Source organism: Hetaerina americana, unplaced genomic scaffold (assembly GCF_022747635.1).
Source record: "Hetaerina americana unplaced genomic scaffold, ioHetAmer1.1.p SCAF_701, whole genome shotgun sequence".
Classification (NCBI taxonomy): domain Eukaryota; kingdom Metazoa; phylum Arthropoda; class Insecta; order Odonata; family Calopterygidae; genus Hetaerina; species Hetaerina americana.
The window spans coordinates 20,789-31,182 of record NW_027287319.1 but is presented as its reverse complement, the minus strand read 5'-3'; positions in this window follow the sequence as shown (position 1 = coordinate 31,182).

Here is a 10,394-nt window from a genome sequence, read left to right as displayed (position 1 = left end):
TACGTCGTTTGCCCCTCCGTGAATTATGACAACACTTTCATCACCATCACTAGCCATATTAGCTATTTTATTGTCCAATTGTTCCACTATTATCCCCGGAAAACACTGAACGCCTTCATTGATACTTTCGCCACAATCTCCGACGAAACGTATTATGGAATCACCAAATATTTTCACTTTGGGTGGCCCTGGATCACCAAGAGACGTCCCCTCCCTTGACACTATGTCCTCCCTCATCGGAAGCACTTCTCTCTTCGGTCTCACATTTATCCTTCAATAATCCTGCCAATAATCCTTCCTTCCATCTCCTCGCTTCTTTGGCTTCTCTCTCCGTAGGATGCTTTCCCGTATTCCTCCAGCCCGATCGGCATCCGCGTCACATGAGCTTGTTTCACTTCTGGTCGGCCTTAAATCTTCCGGTTTCCTCTTTTCACACCTTCGGACAAATTGGAGATCATCTTCGACTTGCTGTTTCAACCGCCGCCTCATCTCTGTTAATGATGCTTTCAGTTCATCATTTTCAGCGGAAAGACTGAAAATTGTCTTACGAGCGATATTTAAATCCGCTTGCAGCTTTTCAATTACCTCCTCATTTTCTTCTAAACCTCTTCGATTCTTCTGACTTTCACACTTACTGCACTGCCAATTATCACTCACGTAATCCTCCAGTTTACTCTTAGAGCAATTTAAGTGGTACCAAGAGCAGCACACACTACACTGGACTCCATTTCTCAATTTTCTACGGCAAATAATACACTTTACATCCACCGCCATGCCCTTTCCCATTTCGCCCAAGGGAGTGTGCCTTCTAGCGGTCACTAATCCTCTCGAGGGGTCGCTAATGCGCTGCTTGAAAACACGTCCGTCTCCCTTGAGGGTCCGTGAGTGAGTGACTGACTGATTTACTGACATTACTCGTTACATTGTTTCGTTAAACTCTATTGGCCAGTCATTCGAATTGCGAATCAAGTTTACGTAAGTGACATTTGTCGGTTTCCGGTGGTTGTTGTTAATTAAATATTTGTAAAAACTTCTATAACCTAAGCTCTTAGACATTTGGTGAATTTCTTCCTTATTACCTTCAAATTTATTTACGGACATTAATCGATTAAATTTCGGTGAACGCCTCTTCTGGAACGAAATTTTGTCAGCGTCAAGTGGTATTGGTTAAATAAAAATGATACTTAATACGCCTTGAAGGAAGGAATCGTAAGGTGAAGTAGCTCTTTCATATTAATTGAAATCCTTTTTAATAATTACTTACTAACTCCCTCCCAGGGGGGTATTTACCAGTACGCCAACTACGCGGCATAAATCGGGGAATTTTTATTTTATCAGTTTTTTCAATTTTTTTAATGCGAACTTATTGATTCAAAATCCCGCGCGTTTTCTTTTTTAGAAAAAAGGTTTCACCATAGGCCGCCAGGAGCGCGAATCCTGTGTTTACATTAGTCATTGTCTTGCGAATGATCACGCTATTCCTTTTTTCGCTAGTTCCTGTCGTTAGGCGCGAGGACCTTGTGGACGCATTGAATTTGGTTCGATTTTTTAAACACAATCTCTGAATTGTGAAAATTAATTCCTGAAGGGGGCGGCAGACATTGCTTTAGCGTAGGACGGGAAATGGGGTCAATACGCCCCTGCTTCCTCCAATTGCTTTTCAAATAATTATGCGAGGTCCTATTAGCCCGTAATTCGAACTAAGATTACATTTAACATACGAAGCACATTCTTATCTCCCCTCAAAATCGCTGTAAGTACTCTCGGTAAAATGACCTCAGCAATTATCTTAAGTAATGCTCATTTCTAATACGCATGAGTTTTTAAATTTACATCCAATTCGTAAATCATTCCAAAACCATTCTCCGCATAGGAATGTAGTTGTCGCGGTAAAATGCAATGGATATGCAATTGATCTTGCATTACAGGACGAATGCGCTAAAACATTTATTGAATATCTTCTTTATAACTTACTGACATTACACGTTCAATTATTCGGAGAACGTCTATTAGCTGGTCATTCGAAATCCGATTAAATTTGGGAAGCAGATAATAGTTAGTTTTCAGTGGTTTTTGGAAGGTGTTACTTAATTAACCTTGAGGTAAAAAACGTACTATTTGTTGTTTTCCATGTCTGCAAGACTATCATTCGAATTTTTAATTGAATTTTACATGAGGGACATTGTTCATTCTCCAGTGGGATTTGTTAAAACAGAATCACACGAGGGGGACTCCAAAAGTAAAGTGAATTTGGCTGCGGTACTTCATTCGGCCGGTCGTACGTCAGGCTCACGCCACTTGCGTAAGTATGCGCAGCGCCGTCGCTGTGACTAGATCGGTCCGTCCGCGAGAGCTGTTTCAGTGAAACTACTTTTTTATTTCATGTTGTGTGAATTTAACTCGAGAGGCCACATGACGCAAAGATTTGAATAATTTTGAAGCCTACCCCGATCCGTCGGCGCATTGACCGATCGCGGCTGTGCAAAAGGACAAGGGCAAAGTGAAAGTGTGAATAGGTTATTCATTTCATGAGTAGGGGACATTTATTTAATATTTCTCCGGAGTAATGGGTGTACTGCCTTTGTCCAATGGCCTCGCTGCGCAATCCCCCCCTCCCCCTCACTCAGCGCCGACTCTTCGCAGCGGTCGGATGTAATATTTAATGGTATTTCTATACAATGATAGTTCAGCTTGAAGTAAGAACTGTTAGGTAAAGTAGCACTTTGATATTGATTGTAATCCTTTCAAATAAGAACCTGAGAACAACTGTAGTGTCATGGGAAAGCAAACTTATTGTTCTGTAATCCTCACATGGTTTAGCCTTTACCTTTTATGAAACAGGAACCAATGCTGATCTCATATAACATTCTGACTATATTCCTTCCTCTCAGATACTATGAATCAGTCCATACATTGTCTCTTCCTACCACATTTTTGTAAACCTTTTAGTAGTTCCACAGAAATGCTTTCTACTCACACGGCCTTATTTGACTTCATCCCCCCTAATGTCCTTTCTATGACATTGTCTATTATGCATGGACCTAAGCTACAGGCTGTATGTCCATCTACGTCATGTTCCCTTTCTATGTCTAAGCTTGTTAGCAATACCGTTCCAAAATATACTTAAAAACACTTTCTTTTATCTATGGCATGCACCAGTTTGTACAGTTGTGTTGGAATACTCTGGAAACACAGACACAGCATGTGTGGCTGCCTTTAGGCCCGCTTGTGCCTTTGCATCATCAATTGGTCTTTTTCCTTCAAATGGTCACATTTCTTTGATATCCAGGCTTGGCATAACTCTAGCTGCTTGGAAGGGCATTGCATCTGCAGTGAACTGATACGCTGAAAATTGTCGTATCTTGTACCACACTCCAGCTCCATTAATCCTCGGCCATAAATGAGAGGTTCAGATGTAATCTGAATGCCAGCGCAATGATGAATGGGGCCAGTATGTTGCTTTTCATGTTGTTTGATTTTGAGTGATGTAATCTGCTTAGTGGCATTCCATCTTCATCCCGTTGGCTGTGAACTACTTAATTCTATTGTGTTCTTTGCTTGACTTAAATTTGTTACTAAACATATGATGAAGTGATTTTTTCCATCTTAATTTGTCTCTTGCCTTCAGAGTGAGTTTTTGGAATATGTCTGAAATGAGCCAAGAGGAAACAAAAAGGGAACCACCATGTTAAATAAAAGTTTGAGCCTAATCCCTCTTGGACTCAGTATGGAACAGTGCAACTAGGGATTTGATTGCATGATGATAGCTTCTTTGGAAAAAATATGGAATTAAATGAATTTTTTCACAGGAAAATTTTTAACATCAGCAATAGTACATTTTGCTTGTGTAAGATGTTTCACGTCATTTTATCTCTTATATAATTGTATACATATAACATTGTTTAAAGCTTAGCATTCATGAGTATTAATATTGTAAATTTTGTTTTAAAAATTTTAATCCTTGATTAAAAATTTGAAAACTAAATCCAATGAGCATGAAGAAGACTACTCAAGTCATTGAAAATAAAGTAGCAATGATGTATACATTAGAAAATAATGCGGGAAAATATACTTTTAAAGATGTTGATGCAATAATAGTTGATTTTTTGGCAGGTTTTGACCGAGTGCCTCACCATAAATTTTTGTTAAAGTTGGATTCGTTACCATTGGATTTGAGGATAAAACAATGTATAAAAAATTTTCTGAGCGGCAGAACTCAAAAAGTAATATTAGGGGATTATATAATATAATATATATTGGGAAATGTATTATATATATAATATAATACATTTCCCAATGAGGCGAGCGTTTTAGCAGGAGTTCCACAAGGCAGTGTTCAAGGGCCATTACTCTTCCAAATTTATGTAAAAAATTTACCAAATAATTTAATTTCCCAAAGAAGACTGTGCTGATGACTGCATTATATACAGATGAGTAGAGCATGTAAATGACCATGTAATAATTGTCTTCATCATCCAGTATTTTCTTTCTTTCATTAATGTGCCTGTCAGCTGGTGCCTATTTGAAAATGTCTCCAAAATGTATTGTAACCTTAAGTAATTCTTTCACTGTCCATACTACTCTGCCCACCTCTTCCAAATAACTTACAAGCTTCCAATTCCTGTTCCTCAACACTGCTGTTTATTTTAGTCATCATATTTCTACTGGTCATTGCTGTCAATTCCTTAAGATTAATTCTTACCATAAATGAACTCTGATTCTGTGCTGTATGGTGTTAAGAAATAATTGTTGCCTGATGGCAGACTGGCTAGCTAAAACTAGATCATCCACAGATATGATTGAGGAGTTCCCTGCTCACTTTGACATCAGTCCTCCCATGATATGCTTATTACTCAATAAAATTGAAAAGATCAGGCTATATTGGCCACTCTGACTCCCTCAACTTCCCCCTTTTCTCTTCATCATCCATGTACACTTTTCTCCTGTGCTTTCTAGGAAATATATGGGTAGCAGATAAGATGTTAATTCCTCTAGTGTACTTCAATCTCCATTCATAATTTTACCCAGTTAACTTGCTGGAATGCCTTATCAAAGTATTAGGTGCATAAAAATACATCATCTCTGTCTTTGACTATACTTTTTACTTGGCACCTCATTAAATCAAGTTTAACCTTCCCATTTCTTTAGTCAATATGATCATTGTCCTTATACAAATTTCTCTTTTCTATGTACTTGTTGATGACCCCAACTAATCTCTCAAATTAAGTAGTGTGTCAGTAGTTAACTTTTAAATGAGTAAATCCAATTGAGGATGACAAAAAACTCCGTCTTTTTGTACTGCTTCAGCTTTTTGGGTTGGTATCCACATCAATTTAACAGTCTTCCAGCCAAAACTGCCTCATAGTTTAATGCTTTGGCTAAGCCCATAAAAAAAATTACAGGGTGCATTTCAAATCGGACCTAATTGCCCTGTATTCTTTGCATATATTTATAGGCTTTCCCCTTTTTGGAAGAGGAATTAAAGCTGATTTAACGAAGTCTTCTTGGTAAATTCATCCTTCATAAATTCCAAGAAATGGTTAAGAAAATCTCTCCTTCTTGCACTTTAATTAACTTTTTGATAGTTCAGCGGGAATGTTGTCAAACCACATGGCCTTCTTTGTTTCCAATTTTCTGAATGCTCTCTCTCTGTCTTTCCATCAATTCAGCCTGGGAAATAAATTATTCTATATGTGTACTACTGTATAACATACTATGTCATAATGATCTTGCTGGTTTAATTTCTTTATCATACTCATAAAAGCTCCTCTGTATTATTTTCAACTCTTTATGATCTTGTGTGGTTCAACTCATATTTTTGACTTATCTTAGATTACAATTTTTCCATCTTACTTCCTATTTTTATTCCAGTTTTCTATCTTTTTAATTATCTTGTCCATAATCCATTGATTTCTTGTTCTTTTCCACCTACCAGTTCCTATACTTTTGCTGTATGCTGTATATATTCCCATTTTGTCTTGATAGTTCTCAGCTTCTTTCCTCACTCATGATTTCTTCTGCTGCCTGATTTCCTGCCTTCATAAATCCAGTAAATGCTTTAACAATCCATTTCCTACATTACCTTCCTTGCCTTGAATTTTTGAATCAGAAGTGAAATATTACTTTTCATAATGACTAAATTGTGATCAGTCTCTCCATCTAACTCCTAGGAAATTGTGTGAAATTATCTCACTGTTCCTCAATATAAAGCTAACAATCTAACTGATCCATTTCCGAGTAACCTCTGTTGTACATCTATGCTATTTGTGGTGTCAAACCAAGTTTTGGAAATTATTAATCCCTGTCTTCTGCAGAATCGGTTGCTTCTTCCGAGTGGTCATTTCTTAGTCAAAATTACTTTTTGATATGGTTTAACACCAACCTCTGGGCTAATGATCAGGCATATCTCATTTTAGTGACAGGTAATGTAATCATCATTCAACTGATTAAATCAGGTCCCGGTCTAAAACAGCGACTTTGGTATTTTTATAATTCAAGTGTTAAGGATTCTGCATTTATCTTCCATTTTCACCAGGCCATCATTTCTCCTTAAATATTTCCATTCATTCACATTCCATGCTTTTGAGGTCATTTAGGCCAGCCTAATGGGTATGTAGCTTTATTTTCAAAACGTGGGCGGTTCCAATTCACAATTTATGGACTTCCCTTGATAAGGTGAAGTAATAACAACAGTTACAGGCTTTCTTATTCCATTTTGCTGGTGACTTATAATCAGAGAGCCAAAAAAGGCATGAGTTAAATAATTATTGTTATAAGAGTCATATTAGGGTAACTGAACGGAATGAAATTTCCTACTTTGAGACAGTAGTGACATCGCATCCAGACTTTTGCAAATTTCAAAATTGAATCAAGAGGAAATCCTGCAGCATTTACTCTTCATTAGTAGTATTTGTGTAATATCTTCCAGTATGTAAACAGGCCAATGTTATATCTTATTCCCTAAGTCAAAGGCCAAAATGGTTCCTGTGTACACTTAGAAAATGTAGATGTAGAAAACACTCGACAAGGCCACTTGACGCAAAGTCTACCCCGACCGTTGACGCATTGAACGATCGCGACTGTACCAAAGGACAAGAGCCAATTGGAAGTGTGAAAAGTTTAATCATTTCCTGAGTAGGGCACATTTATTTAATATTTTTCCGGAGTGATGGGTCTACTGTGCTTGTCTAATGGCCTCGCTGCAAAATCGCCCCCCCTCCGTCTTTACAGCGAACGAAAGCCAGAACCCCTCCCATCCCAATTCCCCCATTCGATTCCTATCAGTTGGCCCTATTGGCCCACCGGCCAATCTCATGAGCCATGGAATTTAACTGGTATTCGCGGTCAACGGCTCCCTCTCGCTTTAGGTAAAACTCCAGCTGACCCATTTGACCTCGACCCCGCGAGTTAAATGAGGCTCTGCATTAGATCTTGTGTAGTGTGGTATACAGGATTAGCAGCCGTGACCTCTTTTCAATTTACTGCTAACGGCTTCAGAAAGTTTGACTTGAGCAATACTTGTTCATTCCCCCCCACTTTTAATACGTTTCTTCGTCATCGTAATACGTCATTTGTTCATTTGTGAGGACACTACTTCTTCATAACTCGACCTCACTCTGCGCCGACTCTTCGCAGCGATCGGAGGTAAGAAGCTCCATCCATACATGAAGCCCAAACTTAGAACATTGCTCATTAGTGCAATCAAGTAATAAGCATACAATAGTTCTCAACGAAAGTTGTTTGATTAAATTAACAATTTTGGCTCGTATTTCACGTTAACGACACGCAGTTCTTTCAAAACAGTCAATTTAGATTATGTGCATCTGCATAGGGAGTGATAAAAATATTTTTTTCTTACCACGCGCGTGAGGGTTCGATATTCTTACCTGTTAGTCTTATTGTTGAGTGTTCCAGTTAGTGCGTAATCATTTTCCCGAATTCTGTGATGTGTAATCTCGTTATTTTATTTAAAACTATCCCCTGTGTTTTAGGATGCGTCGTGCTTTCCATGCCGAACCAAGAAGTCGTGAACTGAGACCTAAAAATCCTTTTCTTAGTTTTAGCTGTTCTGGTATTTATTTATTCCACTCGAAAATGGATTTTCGTTTTCTCCGATGATGATCCTTTTTAAATTTGTTCCAGGGAATTCAAGGGGTGACTGAGGAACTGGTGACAAATTCCAAACGGGTTGGATCGGAAAGAACTCAATCTTCTAGCTCCATTGGAAGAAGTCGTGATAGTAGGAAGACCACGGAATAACCCAGCCAAAGAGTTCGACATCGAGAGCTGGTGGAAATCGTGGTAAGTAGGTAACGTTTCATATTTATGGTGATATGTAGATAACTGGTGATTTTATCAATGTTCTGAGTTCAAAAAGCACAGATGTACATTCCATGAGTGGCCCATTTCCATAACCATTCTTCGCATAGGAGCGGCGTCGTCGTGGTTAAATTGTTTTGACACGTAATCCCTATTGGGTTACGAGACGAAAGCCCTTAGACATTGGGTGAAATCTTCTCAATTTTTACAAACTTCGTTTCGTATTACGTATTACTACGCATTTAAGTATTGCTACAACAGTTTCCAGTGGCATAAGTAAAATAAGAATGATTCACTTTATGTAAGAATCGGAAGGTGACTTAGCTCTTCGGTTTTCATTCGGAACCTAATTAATATAGACGACTTAGTTACGTACTCCCTCAGATTACTTCTATGCTATTCTACTAGTAGTAAGCCGGTTAATCGAGTTTATATTGCATATAGTATTAGATTAGTAGGTATTATTTCTTCTCCCTGATAAAATCACTCTTATAAATTGACGTACTTAAGGAAATATTACGTCAGCATGTCCACAATCTGGAGCATGCGGTCAATTCGCATTAAAAAAAAATATTTTTTCGACTTTTCACGAGTGCATTATTCCAAACAGCTATCCGCGACATTCGCATTGAAATGCGGTTGTCGCGGATAAATAGGATGGATGAGGACAAGACGTCATCATCACATAGAGATTTTGTGAATATCTTCCTGATAACTATGGCACTTTTGCTCACATCACTTGTGTAATTTCTTCATGAAAGTCTATTAGCCTGTCGTTAGAATTTCGATTAAATTTCAAGTAGTGGACCCCTGTAAGTGTTAAGTGGTAGTTGATAAATAAGAATGATATTAATTCACGTGTAATCCTTTTTAATAATTACCAAGGTACACCCTATGATTACTTTTTAATTAATCTGCAAGTCGCTTTAAGTCTATTACTCGAGTTCGCATTACATTTAGCATAAGAGGTACGAGATTATTATCTCCCCATAAAATGTCTCATGATTTTGCGTACTGCATGTAACAACAATATCGTTAACAATGCGTTTTTCTAAAATATGTATTATTTATTTCAATTTACTTTCCAAGAGTGCATCAATTTCTAAAAACTATTGATTGATGGAGTGACCTTTTTGCGGTTAATAGGATGGTTATATAATCTGTTTATTTCGTCCTAATAACTTACTGACATACTTACATAACTCTTATAACCTTATATTTAATGCTCAAGACATCTTTGGGAGCAAGATGGAAGCAAATAGAGATTGACTCAAGTTGAACATGACCTCAGCAATTATCTTAATAAATATCTCTGATAAAATCACTCATATAAATTTATGTACTTTAGGCAATATTACGTCAACTTTTAAAAACTTATTATGTTTTCGACTGACTTTCCATCAGTGCATCTTTTACAATTATTCGCCTAGGTTGCTTTTTGCAGTTACCAGGATGGATTTAGTCCTACTTCGTTCCTAATGACTAATTAACATAATTACTTACATTACTCGTTAAATTATTCGTTGAACTTTTATTAGCCAGTCATTAGATTTGCCATTGAATTTAGCAAGTAGATATTAGTTGGTTAACAGCAATAGTTGTTAAATGAGAATGACATTTAATTCACAAGCAAGAATCATAAGGGGAAGTAGCTCTTTGATATTGATTGAAATCCTTTTTAATTATTACAAACCTACTCTATCAGATTAATTTTTAAAATATTCTGCTAGTCCTTATCAGCCAGTTTCCCGAATTCGGATTACAGTTAACATCAAAAGTATTTTCGTCTCTCTCTATCAAAATGCTGGCTCATGTATTACCTACGCTTCGTAATATACAGTCAAAAATTATCTAAATTAATTAATGCTCGTTTCTAACAACCTTGTTATTTTTATCGATTTAAATTCCATGAGTAAATCATTCCAAAACCATTCCTCGCATAGGAATAACTTTGTTGGGTATGCAGTGACTGATATTGAAACTGTTAAAATATTAGGAATTTACATTGATACAAAACTTAACTGGGAGACTCTTATCAGTCAGACCTGTAATAAACTGAGAAGAGCTGCATAAAG